This window comes from Rhinolophus sinicus, chromosome 6 (genome assembly GCF_057876585.1).
Source record: "Rhinolophus sinicus isolate RSI-liver-muscle chromosome 6, RSI-T2T, whole genome shotgun sequence".
Classification (NCBI taxonomy): Eukaryota; Metazoa; Chordata; class Mammalia; order Chiroptera; family Rhinolophidae; genus Rhinolophus; species Rhinolophus sinicus.
Window position 1 is genome coordinate 59,727,812 of NC_142506.1, and position 22,971 is coordinate 59,750,782.

The window sequence follows — 22,971 nt, forward strand, 5'->3', positions numbered from 1 at the left end:
AATGTTTGTGCAAGGTGCCGCGGGGAGGGGTATTTTATCCACCTTTGTTGCTTAGTTGCCACAATTTCTACATTCAACCGCAGTTTGTCTTGACTCCTAAACCTTCCTGACTTCCTGAAATATTCATTCCAGCTTTCCAACAGAGGAAGGCCAGAGGAAAGGAAGGAAGAGTGGGAGGAAGGGGGTTGTTGGAGCAGGCTGACAGGGGCCTTTGGTGTGGAGGCTGGATTTTAATCAACAGAAGTAGTCTCAGGGAAAGAAGGAGGGAAAGAGGTGAGGATGGCCGTTTGAACTCACTCAACTTAGGAGCAACTTCCTTTAAAAGAACCAACCTGACTGCAGAAGGAGTGACTCCATTCCCTTCACACCGGAAATGGCCATCAGATGCAGGGTAAAGACAGGCATTTGCCCTCCTAATTGAGCTTCTGAAGCGTGGCTTTCAAAGTTTTTGGACCAACACTCCATAGAAATCCATTTACATTACAAACACCCACATATACAAATATAAGTATGAACATAATTGAGATGAAGATTTTATAGAACATTCCTACTTATTATGCCGTGTTCTGATATTTTTTCTAATCTATTTACATTCGCAGTATGCATGTTCGTACGTATTTTAAAAAATTTTTTTATAAAGGATGCTTGTGACTTACTAAGTTGATTTCTTGATCAACAAATGAATGGATAACAACCTGCTCCTTATAAACCATGGGTCTCTTAGAGCCTGGGACTCAGCACCGGGATGAGGAGATTCAGGGATTCACAAAGGCCTAAGGGGAACACTGTAGTCTGCTCTGTTTCCTACGCACTGCCCCACTCAGGCTTTTCTTTTCTGTGGAGTTTCAAGAACCGAGAATAAATGGAGGCAGTTGCCTCATGAACTTTCAGAACCTGATCTCAGGTTCCGTGTCTGCGCCCACACCTCCTGGCAGTGCCAGCCCACTCACCAGCTTGTTGATCCTCGCTCTGGACATGAGGCCCACACACAAAGGCCCATCAGCAAGGTTCACTCCCTAATGAGACCTAAACCCAGACACAATGGCCGCAATTGGTGCAGACATTTTAATTATCCTTATATTATCCTTGGCTCTCGCGGACCAAAGCACACACACACAGTCACATTCTTTACCTGCAGTTAGCTGTAATTTCAAACTAGGTGGAATTCTTTCCTACCTTTGAAACCACAAAATAAAATCAAAGAAATAGGATATTTTGCAAACCGTGGCCCTGCATTGATGAGGAGGGGTGAAAGGCAAGCACATGGCCTCAGGTTGGAAAGAACTTGTAAAAGGTCTGATTTTGATCACGGGGCCAAATTATCTGGGCACACGGTGGTCATTAAGGCCTCGTCTATAAGACCCTCACGTGTGGCTGTGTCTACCTGTAATTTAGCATTCCAGCTCAACAGTAAGTAGAACATCAAAGCGGAGAAGGGAAAGTGAATGAAGGCAATGAAAATCAATCTGGTTTAAGGGAATTGGGTCTGCCTGTGAACTCAGCTAGTTATCAATATTCTGGAATGGAAAGTGTAGAGTATCAATTCTCGGAGCCATAAATCAAAATAGGGGGTATAGCTATTCCCACTTGCATGCTCCCCTGTTTTAAGAAAAGGCTCAAGTTGTGAGCATAACTCTGATAGAAATGAACTCGAGCATTTTTCATTGGTCATTCTTTTTTTAGGAACAGTGGCCTACTTTTAACCTGACTTTGACCATTTCCCTGGAAATGTGAGTTTATATTGGAGACAGTGCTGAGTATTTTGGTGGGCCCCTGGTTTCCTTTACAGTCTGGGGATTGGGTGGATGTGTCGTCTGCTCAATTTCCAAGCAAAGCTCCCAGTCAAAGGTTCTAGAACTGTGGTATATTAATCCCCAGAAGAAAGTCAAGGGATACGTTTTTGAACTTATATGGAAAATTTTGTGTGTATGTATGAGCATGAATTTTTCTAGGAAGAGGGCCATAGCTTTCATCAGGCTGCCAAAAAGATCTGTAAAAAGTTTAAGGATCACTGCACCAGAAAAATCACAGCACCTAGAGGTGGCTAAGTAGTATAATTATTAGGCTCTGTCTCCAGGGACCATCCAAATCATGGATCAGTAAGTGAAAACACCAAAGGCCGTTGGGTGTGACCACATGGAAAGTGGCTTCAGTCAGAGCAGAGTGCTGTGATGGCCTGGGACGTGGTTTGGATTCTTGTGTAGCCCAGCTCGCCTCTGCCCCATGACTGAATGCTGCACAACAACCAAGTCATAATATGAGGGACGATTGTCAACAAGTGTCTATTATGAGAAAGATAGTAGAAATCCATCTCTGCCACTGGGCACTTCACTCAAAGCTCATGTCCCGCCGACAGCAGCCAACAGCAGTGAAATAATGCCAGACTTTTAGTGTTGGAAGAGACTTGCGGACACCTAGATGAATCTCCATTCAGTACAGTAATTTTTCAAAGCTGTTTACAACTGATGGAGCTTCTTACTTCTCTACCTGGCCCTCCTCATTCTATTGTTGGACTGCTCTAGTTCCTGAAAAATCTCTTTTAATGTTATATGAAAAACAATTCTCCCAGTGTTTCCACTCACTGGTCTTAATTCTGCCTTCTAGAGATTCATAAAGGAAGTCTCTGCATGCCGTGGGAGAACTAAGCAGACTATCTTCAAATGGTATCTGTCATACCTTTAGAAAATAGTCAATTCATTTGGTAGCAATTTTCTGTTTGTCATTTTAACCAGACTTTATGGTTTATAAAATACTTTTAGGTATATTATCTTATTTGATCTTTAAAACGCTACAGGAATTATCATACTTCCCCTCACCACCACTTTTTTTAGGTAAAAAGTTGGGACTCTCTAAGATTAAGAGTTTTAAACAAAACCGCTCAACAAATGGCAAATCCAGGATTGGACCTTGTGTCTTTTCATTCTGAGTCCAATGCTCCTTCTGCACTGCCTCACACTGTCATGATTAATCTTCCAGCCATTGTTCAGTCATTTAGTAAGTGACTGCCAGTCTGTCACTGAGTTGACTTGGCTCAACTCACTAAATTGACATGTGCCGTCTGTTGACATCCTGACTCCTACTTCTGGATACCTTTCCCTCCCATAATGGTACAATTATTTTATACCTTGATTAAAAACATACCATTGCCGCATAACCTGTCTTCTTTGACGTTTCATCTTGGTTTTCCAGAATTCGTTTTTAGACAAAACAGCAAGTGGAAACCCAATATACTGATTCTGGTTATAGTGAGAGAGTGGGCTCTGTGAGAGTTAGTGTGGAAATTATTATTGTGTTGCATCTGGGTATTCAGATGGAAGCATACGCTTCATCTCATCACATCATCATTAAGTCACATTGAACAGGTCTTGTAGAACTCTATCTACCTAACCATAGTGTTGTGTAACAAGAAAACGTACATTAGCGCATACACCATATTTCTTGTTCACCACTGTACCCCAATGTCTAACCCCATACACGACATACATGGTAGATGCTTAATAAGTAGATGTTGACATTCTGTGATAGACGGGCAGCTTTATAAAACAGAATTTTACCTTTGAACCAAGATAGATTAAAGACTGTCATTATAATATTTATAAAATGGTAGGATATATATTTTCTACCATATATAAAGAAATACAAGAATCTGAAACAAATAATTTAAACATAAACCTATTTCTTCATGGGGCTTATTCAAATTTTATACAATAGTACTAGTGAATGATGTCCAAAGTCTGAACCCTATTATTTTTAATCACTTAGAGCAGGGGTGTCCAAACTTTTTTCAACGGTTTTCACCAAGGGCCATATGCGGTAAAATACACAAACAGCCGGGCCACTCACTCAAAGTGAAGTACGTATTGCCTCACCTGGTTTAGTTAAGTAAACTAAATATATTTTGGGAATTTGCTGCGGGCAAATTAAAAATGGATCGGCCCGCGGGCCGCAGTTTGGACACCCCTGGCTTAGAGCAAAAGCTGTGAAAGGTAGAACAGTGAGGCATCACTCTTTTTATCCTGTGACTATACGGCATTTTTTTTTCATACCTCATGATGAATTTACTTGATTTTCTCATTTATTGCCTGTTAATATTTAGCTGGTCTGAGTAGCATTATCATTTTGATAAAGATGAATATTTCATGTAGAAGCATGTTGCAAGTAGCCTTGAAACAAGTTAACTTATAGTCCACGAAAAATTATACCTGTGTGCTGTGCAAACACTTGATAATTACAAACTTATAAATGTTTCCATGTTTTCTATTAGGTTAAGGTAGAGAAGTTGGCAGGTTTTAGATTGCATCCTTAAGCATTTTAATCATTCTAATTATTCTTCCCCTGTTTTCCGCTATAGTCTCTCATGGGTCAAATTCTATTTGGAATACAGGGAACTTTTTGTTGAGAAAATAAAACAGATTTGTTTAGCTTAATGTTTCATTTCAAATGACCAATAATGGTATCACTGTATGTGATAATGACGAAATGATTCTGCTCTATTTGGGGAATTTCAGCTCACACAATTTCCTGCAGAACCAGGACCTATTAAGAGGATCCCATTCACTGAGAAATAAGTAAACAGGACATTTCAACAAAACAACCAGTGTTTTATGCTTCAACAGATTAATAAGAAGACAAGAAAGTGGTTCTGTGCTAATGATTGCTTGATTTCTGGTCTTTCAGAAAAAAAAAAAAATCTGCCAGATAGTTTCTCTATGTTATTAGACAGAGGTTCTGAAGAGGTCACTTTGTCCAACTTAGGTCACTTCATCATCAGTTTTAAAGAGGAAAACTTGGAGCCAAACTGCCTGACTTAAATTCTAATTCTGCCACTCACTAGCTGTGTGATTTTGAGCGAGTTGCCTAACTTCTCTGTGCCCCTGTCCTTATTAGTAAAATGAGATGAGCTTAATTATTCTAGTATTTACCTCCGTAGGGCTATAATGAGGATTACCTAAGTGTAAATGCATGCAAAATAATTAGAATAGAACGTGACTCGTAGTAAGCGCTCAGTAAAATTTAGCTACCCCTCATTCACTGATTCAAAAATAATGTTATTGTCATTGTTGTTTTATAATTCTAGTAGAATGTCTGTAACTTGGGGACCTAACAGTAGGATCTCTTTCTCAGGAGGTATCTTCTTGCACTGAATATAGTCACGGAAGGGCTTCAAATTGCCAAGAGGGTTACTACTATATCAAACAGGAAATTCTGATGGATTCTAATGGATTCCCATAGAATTTCTCGAGTTCAGGAGGAAATGCTTCCCACCCCCAGGTAGCTGATGGAAGCTTATACCTCTGATTATCTACCGCACCTGCTCCTTATGGCTAGATAGAATTCACAAGTGTTGGCAGGGAAACTCAATCTGCCTCGCAGGAGCAGAAAGGGGCAGGAGGAATCCTTTTGCCCACACTTTCCGTGTGGTGGGATCTCTACTGATATAACACCTCTGGCCTCTCTCTACCCTCACTCAGCTAAAAAGTGGAATGGTTGGATTTATGGAATGAAACAGACAGATGCATTATTTTGCATGTATTTACATTGCACTTGATATTTGAAATCTGTTGTAAGCTCATTGCCTCATTAGCCTGCCGATGTAAGTGGGTGGCAGGGAGTCCCAGTCAAAGGAGTCACAATAGGATTATTTCATTGCACAGATGTAAAAAATAAAAATAAAAAAACAACAGAGGACAAGGCCCACAAAAGGCAAGTAATTTTCCCAGGACTGTGTATTACTAATGCACATGTTTCTCAAACATAAAGTCATGTTCCTTGGGTCTGATTTTAATCATACTCTCCAAAATGACAGATTATTTTATTCATTGATGTGGGGAAAGCCCTCTGACCGTTCATTTAACTTATTCCATACAAGCCTCTGCTTTCATATCTGGGAAGTGAGGCTATTTGTAGGGAATGTTAAATCAAAAGAGAGAATCTATGTGCAGTTTAGCACTTGGTATGAGATAGAAAATGCTCAGTTAATGTTTGTCACTATTATTATTATAATTTATGATAGCATGCCAGCCAGAGAAAATATCGTAGGTAAAGGAACATTGCCACCAAAAACAAAAAAAAACAAACAGAGTATCAACAGAGACCAGGAAAGTTTGGGGTGTACTGGCCTATTGGATGTACATTTTGCACTCTCAAGAAATGGAGCTATAAAACGAAAACTGAAGTATGTTAAGAGTCTTTTAAAATATTAAATTTCATCTTATAGACAAGGGGAAGCCACTGACATTTTGATGTTACAATGTGAGGATTTTATGTTAGAAAGATAATTCTGGCAACAGAGTAGAAATCATACTGAAAGTGTAGTAAGTCTGGAGGCACTGGGCAGCCATATCTAAAAGATAAAGGATCTAATTTGAATTAAGATACAATAGAGAAAGGTCTTAGATTCTTCATTTTAGGAGTTGGTCATCTAAGTGTTAAGAAAATTCCCCCCTTTTTTTTAGGAATACAAGCTAACATGGAATGTTTCATCCCAATTTCCCAACATACTTTACAAGTATATCATATTTTACAAGATAATGTATCTGATTACATTATGAAATCTTTAGGTGTTGTTCAGAAGAATTTGGGGTGTGTATAATCAAATTGTTTAATTATAAAACAAAGATAAACAAAGTCTTTTTAATAGGGATAGAAATCATAGTTAAATTTCATATAATGAGATTTGGGTGATTTAAATTTTTTATTTTAATCATAAAAGATGAGTAAATGACCAATATTCTGTGAGTTCACTTCTGTTCTCAAATAGCCAGGATAATGATTCTAGAACCCCTGGAAAAATAATGAAGAGCCTCAACAGTTTATTCCCCAAAGAAAAGTTCATGTATGTATTACACTATTGAATTGTTTTGGAATTGGAGCAATTAGATTGAGCCAAGTTTTTTTTTTCCCCCCTATAACTTCTTAGACTTCTTACACTTAGAGAGCAAAACATAGCCAATTATACATGAGTTATTCCTTCCAAGGTCTGTGTGTTGACAGGTACCTGTAATTGGTGTTCAGCAGCATTTCTTTGCTACCTTTATGTAGCAGATCCTGGCATGTAAAACTCACCACATGGAGAAGCAAATCTCTGACTGCAGCTTTAAACCTGTCAAGCAAACTATCAAAATACTTTTCTTTCTTAACAAAGTGTTGCAAGAGTCAGAAGCTGTGATTTTTATCAAGTCTTTAAGCAGAGAATGTATAACCATCATCATCATATTTACTTTGAGGGGATGTCAGGTTTGGTTTCGCATTTGTGTTTGATTTAGTTTGGCTTTATTTGTAAATCACTCCTCAGAATCAGAGTTCAACCCCTTAGATCAAAGTCAGCTCCACAGATTGGACTATGTATGTTTCAAGCTACACTATCAAGATGTTTGTCCATTTTGAGAAATCATAAACCTTCGTTGAAAATCATTACCACCTTAAAATAAGGATGGTTATTTTCTCTATGTTCTAAAAATTCTAGAAGAGGTAAAAAAAATAATAATAATAATAATAATCCATCATAATGCAGAGCCCAGCAACTTTTGGAAGGCTTTCTCAGGTATGGAAAATTTCCTGTGTTGGAATCCCACAGTTCACTCAGGGAGAAGCCAGACATCACTTTTCCAGTCTGTTTTGCAGCTGGGGTGCTGGCTGTTCCACTCACATGTACCCACGTCACATTTTACCTTGGGCTCCATGTCATTTAATAAATTTATTTTCTGTTTCAAGTAGCCAGAATGGGTCCTGTTGTTTGCAGCCCAGTACCCTGATGTGTGTGTGTGTGGGTCTGCACAGAAGCACCCATACACCTCGTTTAAAATACAACACGACTGCCGCCAGCACCACCACCTCTCTCTTCTAGGGAAGGAATTATTTATTTATTTGTTTGTTTGTTTGTTTGTTTGACCAAAAAATAAATAAATAAAGGTATTGAGGGCCTACTCTGTGTGAGACACAACACTGAGCGCTGACAATACAGACATGGTCCCAGCCCTTTTTGGACATACAGTCTGTAGTTCCTCTCTTCACTCGCATCTGGATGCCCACCTTTAAAACCCAACATCATTCTAAGTAGCTGTCCGTACTTGTGTCACGTAAAATATACTCACTTCCTTAGGTGACATTACTCCCTTATTCTTCCATAACTTCAGAAACTGTGGAGGATCATTTAGAAGATACTCTAATAGAAGGGAAGTGAGAATTCATTACATTTCTGAAAAACACCAAAGTTGTATCTTTATGATTAAAAATAAAGGACTTTGCAATAAGCAAAGTTAATTCATATATGTGTGTATGTATGTATATATATGTGTGTGTGTATAAAACATATATACATATATATGTATTATATATATGTAGTTATATTTAGTAGCTATCATATACCTAGCAACATGTTGGTTGCTGGGAGACGGAATAAATAAATTCAAAACCAAGTTATTGCTTCTTTACTTACCTCTAGAGTTGACTAGACAAGATAAGCAAGCATTGAACTAACTAGGGGGAAAGAATATGAGGTATAACAAAGGAAAGTACTATAGGTTAAGGGTAACACAAAAATGTTAACTGTATTACACAGTACTAAGTATACCATGAAGTAGAGAATACAGCAATAAATGTGGGCGGGAAAAATCAGAGGTGTCTTCGTCATGACATAAGACTTAAGCAGTTCCTTGGCAATGCTGATGTGGGTTTAAACTCTGGTTCTGGCACTCACTTGCTGTGCAAACTTGGACAAGTTGCTTAACCTTGCTGGCTTAGTTTTCCTGTGGATAAAATGGGGTTAATAATAGCATCTACTTTCAACACTGTTGAGAGGATTCAATGATTTCATATATGTGAAGTATTTTAAATCATACATACTAATACATTTTAGAGTATTAGTCATACTTTTTGGCTTTTAGCATTATGGATGTGTAATGTATCATAGCTATTGATATTGCCTTGAGTAGGTGAAGAGGGTGTATTTTAGGGAGGGGGAAGGTAAACAATAAAAACATGACAGGACTGAGTCTGCCACCAACACATTACACTGGCCCATGCCAACAGGAAAATGCATTGCCCCCAAATTTCTGTGTTTAAGCAACAATTGAGTATTATATCTGCATTAACAATCTCATCTTTCTTTACAAAATCTATATTTTACTTTATACATAATTTTTTTTTTTTTTATCTGGAGAACGAAGATCTTTTCCTAGTGGCAAACTGTCTGTGTAGAATTTTCTACTCTTTTGTGGAGCATAACAGATGGAATAATCTTATGTTCCTTTTCTGCCACGTAGGTAATATTCCTCTTTCCTTAATAGCTTCTCTGAGATACAACTGAGAAGCTGAAGAAAATGTGAGCATGTGATATGCAGAGATTGTGTTGTAAATACAGAGTTTGTAGTAAAGATCTGTACTTTGTACCCCCGGTAGCATACTTAGTAAAACAAACAAACACACAAAACACAAAGCAAAAGACCCCCCACTGATTTCTCATGAAATTGATACTTACCAATTCTCAGACCATAAACTCATCCCAATGTCAAAGGTGAAACCCATAGCTGGACCTGACCAAATGGTCAATATAATGGGTTCAGGGGTGGGCTTATTACTTATCACTTAAACCTTACCAATGAGAGTCTTCCTGGAATTTTTTGGGGAGAAACACCCCCCTGTTGCCAACAGAGTATAAACTTAGAGCTCCTTTGTTTTTTTTTTTGTTGTTGTTGTTTGCTTTTTGGTTTTTTTTGTTACTTGTTGCGGGACCAGCTGCCTAAGATTGGACATAGAAAAGCACAGACAGAAATAGAAAAAGACAGGTTGTTGATGACATCATGTGGGCATTTGAATCCAGTTGGAAGACTGGACTTTTCAATTGTTTGACTGAATAAACTCTCCCTCTTGCTTAAGCAAATGTGGGCTTGGTTTCGGTCTCCTGTAACCAGTAGGGTTCTAGTACACCTTTGGACCCTTTGAAATCTCATCTGTGGCGCTTTTTGGAGAATGAAATGGAAGCTATTCAAATGACAAATTGATATACTCAGTGTCTAGGTCACACATTCTTAAGTGACAAAATCTGTATCAGACTCATTTTTATTGTCACTTCCTAGCACAGTTTCAAGCAAATGTAGTAATTGAATTAACGTTGGTTGAAATTACCCAAGAATTATGACATAAAAGAAATAGAATGGGGAGAAAAACCCATCACACAGATACTATTGACACCTCCTTTGTGTCAGCCACTCCTCTGGGGGCTCAGAAGTGCAGGGGACACAATTTCTATTGCCATTTAAGCACACTTCCCAGGGGAGACACACCACCAACAGGAAGCAGCGATACATAAAGACGGCGTCAGATGCTGCGAAGTGTGCTGGACAAGCATGACGCAGGATGAGAAGGCAGACAGAGGTGATGGTGGGATTGAGATAGCACGGAACTGAAAGGTCTTTCTGAGGGGCTGACCGTTGAGCAGGGACTTCAGGAAAGTGTGGAAACAACTGCAGAGGGAAAGCTTTTCAGGCAGAAAAAGAGCCCACTGAAGAAAATGGAGAAGGGCAGGAGCTTGTTAGTCTAAAGGGCAGCAAGGGGTTGATCCTCTCCGCCACTGAATCAGCTTGCTCCTGTTGACTGACTTGTTGGCAGAAACAAAGGGTGCACATCTGTGAGCTGTTGGAGGGAGGAGGAGATGCAGGAGAATGCAGGTGTCCAGAAAACGCTGCTTAATTTATCAAGAGATGATCATTGTGTTTCTCATTTTTATACACGGCTTATGCATGACTGTGAGGAGAACAGAGATGTGTTAGCCCTTTGATGATGTGATTGTATATTGTCCCGTTTCTATTTAACCGAAAAGAATGTGGCTTCTGAAGGAGAGGGGGCGGGAGACATCAGTAAGCCTCCTGATTTGAGACTGCAGAAAATTAAATGACTTGTCAAAGTTATACAACTTGTTACTGTTGCGCTAGATACTGGGACTTCAAGTAGGAACAATGTATTGACCACGCCTTTCACGTGATATTTCATTAACTACATCAGTACCTTTTACTCACAGCTGCCTCTTTGTAGGGAGTGGAGGTTGAATAGGAGGGGTGATGTGATAGGATATTGCAGCAAAAAAACAAAACACAAGACAAATCATAACATTATTCACATTAGATTTTCAGTGCATGATATAGCTATGTGTGGTGACAGATTTCTTTAATAACTGCACTTTTCTTAGGCTATCACTTAGTTTACATTCCTTCAGACCAGAGCTTTGCATATAATATTGCTAATTTTTCAGAATTAGATGAACAAATAAATACATCTCAATATTAACAAATGAATAAATCAAAACGGATAATTCTTTAAGCATCTTTTGGGACAAAATAAATGTATAATCACAGTGTAAAATGGGTATTTGACTATTAATTAATCTTTTAAGAATTAAACACCCACTGTCCCCATTCATATTATTGTAGGTACTATAACGGAAATTGCATATTTATTATATATACATATGAAATTATTCTGACTCTATAGAAATTTGTAGTATAGCTGAATAAGCCAACTATTAAGCTACTTCTTTTTTCTCAGTAAACCGCATGTCTGCTTTGCCAGCTGCTCCCTGACAGGCTCTGCCGATTGGGGGTGCTAAACCAAGCCTCCACGGCTGGAGGAGGAAGAAAGGGCATAGTTTCTTATTGACTTCCTGTTTCTGATTTTGCTTCCTGTTCCTGGTCACACTGTTTCTAGCAACATCTCTTTACCTTGGAAGCAGTAGTTCATTCAAGCTGCAGTAACTACTAGTTTGCAGCATTTTCAGCCCTCACAGAATCAGCCTCACGGTGACTTTTTAGAGACAGCAATATCAGCTGGGCAGGACTCCCTCGTCAGAGGTCTGAATGTCAGCTCCCCAGGCTCCTTTTCCAAGGAGAGGTTTTGGGGAGCTCTGCAGTTATCAACTCCATGACAGCTCAGTGTTCACCTTATGCCTTTTCAGTTTGTAATACCCGTGGAAGAATTGTTTGCTTAGGGATGTTAAGATCTCCGTGCATAAAAAAATACACGTTAGTACAAGAGACCTATGAAGAAAGGTAAATCCCTGCAAGGTTGAGAGAATAATTTTGGCTGAAACACATATATGTATGCAAGCATGTTTGACAGCAGCATTTTAATGAAATTGTTTTTAGTTCTAAATATTATAATCCATCTTGCAAGTTTTCATATGTGTACTTAGCAGGAAATAGAGGAAGAGGAACATTAACTGAGCAGCTAATATAGTAATACTGTTTTCTAGGAAGTGTCAAAAATCTGTGTTGCTTCCTAATGTATGGAAGCCATTTTAACTTAGGTTATGCCTCTCTGCGAAAGAATTGAAAACAACTTTGATTTTACTTGCTGAGTGAGGAGAACACAGTTTAGGAGAGTACACACTGGCAATTAGAGTACAGATGTTTTTATTTGTTTTGTATCTTTGTGTAGTTAAGAATATCCCGTAAGTGGCAGGCACCATTTTTACACGTGGAACTAAAATATTATTTTAATGAAAATTAACGAAGAAATAAAGAGTAGAATGAGGAGAGAGGGGAATAAGGGAAGGAAACGAGGGACCTCAGATTCAGAGTTGCAGACTGGCAACAAACAAAATTGACATGAAGTACAGGAAAGTATCAAAATTAGGAAAGAAAAAAAAAAAAAAAAAAAAACTTACCGAAAACCAGCAAGCATCTGAATTATACCACTTAATTTTCACAAGAAACTTGGTGAGAAGAAGCTGGAAGGTTCTATCAAAACCTCACATTAATGAGTTTATATTTGAGGTTTGATGAGATTTAGTGGGACGAAACCAATATAGTTCATTTCCCTACTAAATCATGTTCTCCCACAATCTTTGCCACTAAGGCTCAGCCATGTCTTATCACCTATAACAAAGATGACATCATCAATAGCCTTTGGGTGTCAATGCTGCACTTTGGAATGCCAGATTCTGTGAGGAAAGAGAAGAGGATTCTTAAATATCTTTAGATTCCTTCATGTCAAAAGTCTGGCTGATGTAAACACAGAGTTTTACTTAAGAGAAACCCATGCCAAAGGAAAAAAGTGAAAAGCCCAACTCTTCTACCCCAAGTGATTTGTGTGAAGAAGGGAGTTGAAAACAGAACATGGAAGCATTCTTATGTCCTTGCTTTCTCTTTGTTAAGATGGAAAGTCAAAGTGGGGCCATGGTAGAAATATTCAAGTTAACAAGGAGGAAATAAAGAACAAAGGTAAGAAGAGAGTAAAGTAAGTGAAGGTTTCAAAACTTGGAGTTGTTTCAGCATCATGGGGAAAATAGCACATTTGCTAGATGGTGGTCCCTAGATAGATGTGACCCCTACAGTAGCCTGGAATGTGCAGTGCAGTAGATGAGAAATTTAGAAGTCCCTATGTGCTCCTATGAAGGTGGGCAGAGCACATGGACAAGCAGGGGTCTGGGGTTGGAAAAAAGAGGCGGCCATATATTGGGGACTCATTGGCTGGGACAAATATCTGGGACCGTGAACTGCTGAGGCAGGAGCCAACATGTCAGGGAGGATCAGTTTTACTTCAGTCGTCACTAGTCCAGGGAACCACCCAGAGTATCCACTTCACTCAGAAAGTATGAGGGTCCAAAACGTACGGCCTCTATCCTTTTCCATGTCAATGCCAGGTGGCGCAAACCTATACAAACATTTTATAAGAGTTTATTTGAGCCGAACTGAGGACATGCCCAGAAACAAGATCTCAATGGATTGAGAAAATGCTCCAGAGAATGACAGGTTTGCAATTCATTTTATACACTTAGAATCAAAGAAGAAATCATAAGGAAGGTTATATGAAATCCATTGTTGGTAGCTTGAGGAAGCCAGAGAAAGCAAAGCTGAGAAATCTCTAGGACTGGATCAAAAGTAAAATGGAGAGATACATACTTCTTTTGCATTGGAGGTGGGGTGGGTACAAGATGGTCAGCATTTAACATTTACAGTAAAGAGAGATGCTATGCATGCAACAAGATGACAATGAGGTGATTTGGTTCATGTGCTCCCATGAGGGTGGTTACACCTCCGAGGAGCCTAGAAAAGATTACCCTGGTATTTCAAAGGTATATTATTCTAGAAGCACAGGAACAATGAACAGGGATCACATAAGGTAAAGATTCACCTTTTACTGTGGTAGTTGTAGGTCTAGCACATCATTACCCGCCATGATCTGCCTAGTTAGGAATTTATGATCAGGTTATAAAATTTTTTGTGGTTACTTTTGGTCACTGAGGTTGTGTGGTATGCTGTGGTGCCCCTTTTTCGTTCACATCCACAACTAGGGAACAGGGTGCGATGAGGGTTTTTCATTTATATACCACACATCATTTTGGAGAAATAGTGGAAGGAAGGGGACATCTGCAACACTGAAATTGAATTACCAGATAGAATATACTTATGAGATTGGAAAATATTTCCTTTTCCCTGTTGACAATGAGAGGCTCCTGAGGAAGATTAGACTAAGAGAAAATTTCAGCAATTAAATTTTCTTTGCACATCTAAGAGTGAATTTTCTCTTATCTTGCTACAATTGTATGCAAGTGTGCATACAATATATAAGATCTCAAGGTAAAGAACTGATCAGATAGTATTTCTTCTGTGGGTTGAGTTCTCCTTAAATATTCCTATCAAGACTGATGCCTAGAAGGAGAAAAATCAAGCAAATGGCACTTATTAGTAGAATTCTATCTTATGTAGGTTTACTTTGAATTGCTAAGACCTTAAGCAAAAGTTTTAGTGGCCCCTTCTATAGTTTATCTTTTTCATGTTTTCTTGTCTAGCTGTTTCTTTCCATCATAAGTCCCCAAGGCCTAAAGGAGCTGATTAGTGGTTGTCGTGGTTGTGGCTAATGTAATTAAACTATTAACATTACTATAGCTTAATATTTTCATTCTTTGACAATCATTTAAATTACTACAGCTCTTTTTAGACAGCTAATATAGTGTGTGTGTGTTGGTATTTACATCCTGTCTTAAGAATGTGTTTTTAGTAACCACAGCTAAAAGTCCACTGTATCCCCACCAAAAATCAATCTAAGGAAGGGTAGTTGAGCCAACCTCCTCGTGACTTAGCATGGCATGTCCATATTACCAAATTTGCCTTAATAGTGTAGTCACGCATTGTCCCCAGGACGTGGAGTAAATGATTTAATAAAACGAAGCAGACAGAGCAAGATCAATGACTAACACATGAAGAGTTGTTTATGCCAATTGTTTGGTGTTGAGAAGAAGGCCTGGAACTTAAAGTCAGATGATCTGGATTTAAGTTCTTGCATTTTCAGTTATTTGTATGACTTGGGTAAATCACGTATTCTCTCTCAACTTCATTTGGACACAGGGAACCATACCTCACAGGACTAACAGAATAATGTAAACCTTGATTGGAGAGCAGAGACTCCACAGTGCTCTGAAACACTTCAGGAAATAACCACATGATCACACTCATGACACCCTTCTATCAGAAGGAAAGTGGTTCCATCGCTCAAGGTAAAGAGCAAAGTTCTCTTCATTTTTGTGGACATTGATGAACACTTCTTTCTTGCACTTTCAAAAGTGTAGCATTCAAATGCTACGTTTTGCTATACAGCCACATTTTATTCATATGACTCACATGTACTATTTGAAAAATGGTTGAAAAATGGCATGACCACATAGCAAGATTGTCACATACCTCACTCTTTTCTTCACCAGTCTCTACGAAAGGGTCTATTTATTAGACTATGGGAGAATAGGAAGAAATAAAAAATGATGGAAAAATACAGAGGGAAATGTTGTTTATCTCTTTGAGTTGGAAAATATGAGACCATCTGGATTTCACAAGACTATTCTACTTTTCACCAGACGTGGTTCTTCAGACATCTTACAGGCAGCATTCTCTTCTCTGCCCCCCCAACCTTTCCCCCTCCCCCCACACACACATCCTCAAGGCTATCTCCCTCAATATTTTAATGATTGGATTTTCCTTCTTACATCTCTAAGAGGGTTTTCAATTCCCTCTTGAATCAAGTTAAAAATCTTCTGATTATTCATAATGAATATTGTCTTCTTGCCTCCCAAGCTGTCCTCATTTCCTCTTAGAGATTGATTTACCCCCACTGGGAAAGTCATTCAAATGTCCTCCCGTACCTGTCACATCTCTTTCTGCCTCTCAGGCCATTTAGATGCTGTTCTCACTTCTTGGAATCACGTTCCTCTTCCTCTAGCAACTAAATAAATTTTGCTCAAGGCTTATTATCTTCAAAACTTCTATTCACTCAGTCTCTCCACCCCTGTATACATGGGTACATTCCATTATACAGGTTTATTCCTGTATTACTTGCTGTGTTCTGTGTGTTTTCCCACTTATGTTATGCATGAGATGCTGGGAAAGAGGCACTGAAGTAGAAGAAGAGGTCCCTGCTCTGGGAAGCTCACACGAGTTTCCATGAGAGAAAAAAATCAGCTTTAAAAACCTGCCATGTGCTGAGAACGGGCAGCCTACCTAGTACCAGGGTCTGTCCTGTCCGGCCCCCACATTTTCCACTCCTTTGCTGGAGGCACTAAACATGGACCAAAGAGGAACGACTAGAGAGGGGAAGGGAGGAACCAGTTCTGCTCAGGAGCTCCCCCCTCCCCCCCCCAATCCCCCCACAGTAGGTCCAGCTGGAGACGAGGAGAACATTTAGATATAAATCAAATTTGAAGTTTTGATTATGACAGGAATTGTCACTAGACCCCGCTAGTTACTGAACTGAGACTGTGTTTATACCTTTTGCTCATTTCCTACGAGTGACCAGAGAATCATGAAGCTGCCCAAGATTTTATGCTGAGGGAGGGGGAGGAATCCCCCACAGTCCCGACAGTTTAAAGAGTCCGTGGGAGACAGATATCAAGTAGCTTTTATGATCAAGTTCCCATGAGTCCTGAATGTATAACGTGATGGTTATTTTTCCACTTTCAGTAGGATTTATCTTTACAGAGTAGGTTAGAGAAATGCACTGAATCTCTGCACTCTCACCTATTTGGCCCCTCTTGTGACTAAGAAGTGTCTATTTGTGAGATATCTGACTTCAGGTTAGAAGCTGAGAATTGAACCATTTCCAGCTAGAAACTCAATTTATGTTCAATGTTGGAATGAACTTCTGATTAAATGGACCCTGAGCTGGGCTGAATATCACTTAAAAGGAAGTGATGCCAACATTTTATTTTTTCGTTTGTTTTAAAATCGAGTGAGAACTTCTGCACAGAAACCAACCCTATATTTTTGAAAACCACTGAAGCAGAAGAAAACTAGAGCATCAGAATAGTTTCTGAAATAAACTTGAATCGAATTGATGTTTTATTAGGTCCAAGTCCCTGGTTAAGATAAAGTGTGTGGTCATGTAACAGAACAAAGTTAAGTAGCCCACCCAGAGTTAGCTATGTGGCCTTTCACTCATTAGTATCATATTTTAAAACTGAAACATCTGAGATGGCTCTCCACAAACCACCACAATGTACACGAGCAGAGAGCTGAGAATCATTTCTCTAGGAAGGAAGGTTTGGATCTAAAAATGTTCAATGATTTACCCAGGATCATGTAGAACGTCAAAGTCCAGTTGGGCTGTTTCCAGGGCTGTTTTCCTTTGGGTTTTGCCTAAGAAGAAACAGGCAGGCTCAGAGCTCTCCCCTAATTTATAGAAACGCTTTACCTTTGGGACTTCTTCAAGTTATTGACATGGGTAGTTGCCAGGGGTAGAGGCTGTCACAAGATACGTTTCATTCTCTTTACCACATGAGTAAAGCTGTTGAGGAAAGCTCTAGTGATTCTTGTTTAAACATAGTTAGGTCAGCAATCCCCTGCCTTCACCTGCAGGTTAGTTGACTGATATTATCTCCTCTAGAAATTTAAATATTTCCCCCAATGGACTGACCTACATATGTCAGAATTTGTGGCTTTATTCTCCCTGCCTATCACTCAGTGAACTGGCACCAGGAGAGAAGTCTAGGTGTGCCATTGGCTAAGCCAAAGGATGCCAGCCCTGAGACATCTTTTTCCGAAGGGCTTCTGTGTGGCTGTGAATTACATTTGCCAGCACTTCTTCTATTATTGAAGGTAATAAAGAGTTACCTGTATGTCTAGGGCAAGTGACTATTTTTTTCTTCCTTCTCAGAAGCTATAATTTTGGGAATTTCAAATGTCAGATATTTGTTCTTCTCAGCTTGTTTTCTTCATATATTATAGAAAAGAAAGATTATTTTTAAAAGATGTCCATTTGTGAAAAAGGTGTGTGTGTGTGTCTGTGTGTGTGTGTGTGTGTGTGTGTGTGTGTGTTTCTCCAGAACACTTTAGTGTGTAATATCAAAGGGATGACTCCGTTTCAAATAATAAATCCCTTGAAATTATAGCGATTTTAAAGTAGCGGCTAATTCTTTTCAATGGACCAGAAGTAAGTACTTATGTGCTATTTTCTCTTTAGAAACTCAGTTTGTTTGCCAGTTTACACCTGGTAATGGTGGAACAGTTTTGCCGTAGGTGTCTCAAGCGGGCTTTAGTATGTCTGCGAATTCCCTAGGGAAAAGTTGCTACTCTTTGATAGCAGAAAAATGAACATTGTCTAATCCCAAATGTTTTATAGGAATGTGATTATTGATTAATTCAATGAACATTGTTTTTACTTTATTGTCCCAATAGATCACAAGTGTAGGTAATAGCACTGTAGGATTTATTCCTCTTTCTTCTGGGCTCAAGTTTAATACATTCCCAATCCTGTAAGATGTTTCACTTGCCATGTTTTCTGTGTTTAATCTCCTGGGACATCATCCTGCTCTTTATAATCCGTTCCCATGAGGGCACTATTATGTGTGGCTTGAATAAGCACCCACCTGAGGGCTAAGACTTCAAGGGCTCCCCAAGAGGGTGGACAGAACAAAAATGCTTCTCCTTCCTTTCCTCTCCACACTGTATGTCTACAACTAACACTTATTCTACCAGTGGGTAGTGGATTTCCTGTTGCTTGTAAAGGGAGGTCCACTCTCCATCTACTCGAGAGCCGTCCTTAGTGCATTGTGTCCACATTCTGTTCTCTTCAACCTGTCTTTGCAACTTAACCGTAAACTTGGGGGTCAATTTGTCTCTAAATAAAAGACAAGGAGATCTGAATCAACAGGATGCAACATCTCTTTTCTCTGTTTTATATTAGCTTATGCCCCCTGTAAACTCTAGGTCTGCCATTCTTCGGACATAATCCCTATCCTAACAAGAAGAATACAAAAGCTAAAGCAAATTCTAGGTTGCAGAAACCATTCACTCAGATAAAGGGCTTTCTTGAAGCTGTGTTTTTACTCATATGGCCTAGACTCTCTGCCTGGGTTCCAGTCCTCTGTTGCCTGATCTCTAATATTGTAACGCCAAACTCCCAGCATGGCGTAGTTACCACTTAGTCTAATCTTCAAAGTTGACCTTGACCTTCACGATATGGTAGCACACTGAATATTTCAATCTACTATCCACCTGTCCCTTAGGAATCCCTCAGAGCTTACCCACACCTGTCACACCTACTTCTGACACCTCACACTGCTCTGATCATAAATCATTAGATTTATGGAGACACTTCCACACTAGAGGGCCTACCTAGACCCAGACGTCTGCATGCATCTTGCCTATTAGTTTGTCAAACCTGCTGTGATTGCATTCCACCCGACATCCTGCCCCCTTAGCCTGACCCTGTATTTCTAGGCTCCGACCTTCCCATCCTAAGTTAATCATATGTTTTTGGAGTAGTCACTAAAAGGAGGAAAACATTCAGTTATAACATCACATACTAAGTGAATGAAATGTAACTCTCCTTGTAATACTGTGTTTCCCGAAAATGAGACCAGGTCCTATATTAATTTTTGCTCCAAAAGATGCATTAGGGCTTATGTTCAGGGGATGTCATCCTGAAAAATCATGCTAGGATTTATTTTCCAGTTAGGTCTTATTTTCGGGGAAACACAGTATTTGCCTTTTAGAAGAGTATACTTGTTATCATAAACATATCTGTACTTGATAGAATTTCAGGTTACAGTGACAAAAAGATGTGAAAAATTTGGGCCTCCATAGAGAATGAATTGAGGGTAAGAGACGGAGTCTTTCCCAAACCTCCGTGCTTTCATTATCCCTGCTTTCATTCATATCAGCCCTTGGTCGTGAGCTTTATTCACACCCCACTCTGTGCCAGAAAAACAAGTATGGGATCCTGTGTAAGTCGTGTTTGCCGGGATGTTCAGGTTTTGATCCTTAAGTGCAAATACTCTTGGGAAAAGTCACTACTCAAACTTCTATCAACTATGTGACACTTTTGGGTAGAGTTTCCGTTTTGTTTTGATAGCCAGGGAAAGACTAAGTGGATTTAACACCTGAGATCAGTGGAAAGCTAGAAAGGGGTTTCAAAAGGAGAGGCTGAGGTAACGAACAGTAAGCTTAATGTACTTTGAAACTTTGCAGAGGGTTGGTTTCAGTTGCAACAATAAATTATCTGGAAATAGTTAACCAAGTGTTATTCTGAATCTATGTGAGTCAGTGGTTGAGGGTAGAAGATGTCTAGGGAGCTATAAGCATGTGGAAAAAACCTTTCTGGTCCTTTCTACAGACATGGCAATGGGAAATAGTTTGCAACTTTTTTTTTTTTTTTTTTTTTTTTAAAAAAAACATCTATCCATCAATTAACTTATTATTGTGTAAAAAAATCTACAAAGCAATTCATTCAATTTAATGGTATTAATTTTGGCTACATTTGGATTAATTCTGAAAATCAATATCTGTGGAGTAACATCAATATTTTTAATTTGGTTGTCAACTTGAGATATTTAATGGTTAAAACACTGGGATTTCCCTCCCCAATTGTTTGGCTTTCTAAGAGTATATCCTATTTGACTACTCTTATCGATGCCAATTGGCCATTTATTGTCTCTGGATAATACCAACTTGGTGTCTGACATTTTTTAAATTTGAAATCTAGTCGGAATAGATGTTTCATTACTTTCAGTATACAACACAGTGATCCCACATTTCTGTACCTTACAACGTGATCACCTCAATAACTCTGGAAACCATCTATCACCATAGAAAGTTACTACAATATCGTTGACTATTTTCCCTATGCTGTACATTACATCCTGGCAAGTTATTTAGTTCATAAGCAGAAGTTTGTAGCTCTTATTCTCCTTCACCTTTTTTATGCTGACTGACTTTTATTTCCTCTTGTTACTCCTTAGGTTTTTACTGAGTAATAAGCACTGGGCACTGCCATTAACTCCACCTTTGTCAAAAGGATACCATCTCATAACAGCACAGGCTCCTCCCTCTCTGTCTCGCTCTCTCTCCCTCTTTTTCTCTCCGTCTCTCTTTCTCATGTCCGTTCATTCTGTCACACTCCTCTTTTACACACACACACACACCAATTGTGAAATTAATGACCAACTGCCAATAATCAATAATCCTCTGGTGAACAGAGCCTCCAGTGCACCATGGAAATGATCTGATGCCCTTCCCCCACCAGGTCCCACAAGACACCTTGTTAGATGGTTTGTGCGGCAGCATATGGGTCGATATCTTGAGAAGACCGTTATTGTACAAATAGTAACTTCCATGTGTACAGTTATTTTCAGTTTATAGAGACTTTCACTTTATAGAGTCATCTTATTGTATTTTCACTATAACCCGGTGATCTACAGGGTATACACAGGGTATATATTGTAATGTCTCACATGCATGAATGTAGTGCATGCATGTACGTATACACACGTACACACACACACACACACACACACACAGAACATCTTGCCCAAATTCATGCAGTTAGATAAAGGCAGTGCAGGACTGAAATCAACTTCTGCTAATTCACATTCCAATGCTCTTTCCATTCCAATAACATAGGTGTCCAGTTTTCAGTAGCAGTGTTATTGCAGATATACTCCAATAGATATGCAGGTATAATATGCTCCATAAAAACATATGTACAACTTTACAAATACAGTACATTCCAAAATATGTTTCTGAATTTAATATCATGATTTCTTTTTAAATGCAAGTAATTTCTCCCTAATTTATCTTTTACAACAAAAAAAGGGATTTTTATACACAGGACTTTTAAAAGTGTGAGTCACTCATATTTATTTTCTGCTTGGATTTTACATATGTTTGATACCAAAAGCAAGTTTGAGGTTTATATAATCGTGACAGTATTTTAGGACATAGCAAACTAAAGTGTAGTTTTGATTTTCGACTTGACCTTACCTACCGTACTTGACCTTTCTGTTGGAACTTCCTCCATCTGCAAAATATTCTGCCTAATCATACTACCGTATTATCTCGTTCATATGCAGGAATTCTAAGTTCTTCTGGAAACAAGAGAATACCATAGACTTTAAGACTCACTGTTCCCCAAAGCATAGTGGTGAGATTGTGTCACGATGGCCTCAGGGTGGCAAAAAACTGACTTTATTCCAGGTACTACCACCACCATTAGGGCAAAGTTCACTCAGAGATGGTGCCATTCTTTTTCCGAAAGCTAGAATTTAGCCTCAGAAATTTCTTTTTCAACATAGCATTCCAGGCAGTCACTACAGAATTGGTGTGCTGGGTCTTTACAGAGTATGCTCCGAAAACCAGCAGCATTGCCCAAGAGTTTGTCAGACATGTACAATTTCAGGCTTTGTCCCAGATCTCCAAAAGCAGAATCTTTATTCCAGAAGACCCTCGGGCTGCTCAGATGGGGTTTAAAGTTTGAGACGTGCTGTGCATATGAAATATTTGTGGCATTCTCAAACACATCCATTGCTGGGCCCTCTGAGATACGTTTCAGCCGGCATCAGTGGATGTCTTTTTCTGATTGGGGGCTATTTGCTTAGACAGGAGTTGGAGGTAATCCCCAAGATATCCATGGTGTCTGCATTTAATTTTAAGACATAATAGAAAAGAAAATAGCAAAGGGGACCCCTCACTCGTGGTCACTTCTGAAACGCCT

At 39.1% G+C, this 22,971-nt stretch overlaps 1 long non-coding RNA gene across 1 annotated transcript in view; it reads left to right on the top strand.

Annotated features, from left to right (window-relative positions):
- LOC148758183 (uncharacterized) overlaps window positions 1-22,971 on the top strand; it is a 209,716-nt gene that overhangs the window by 132,754 nt on the left and 53,991 nt on the right. The window lies entirely within an intron of this gene.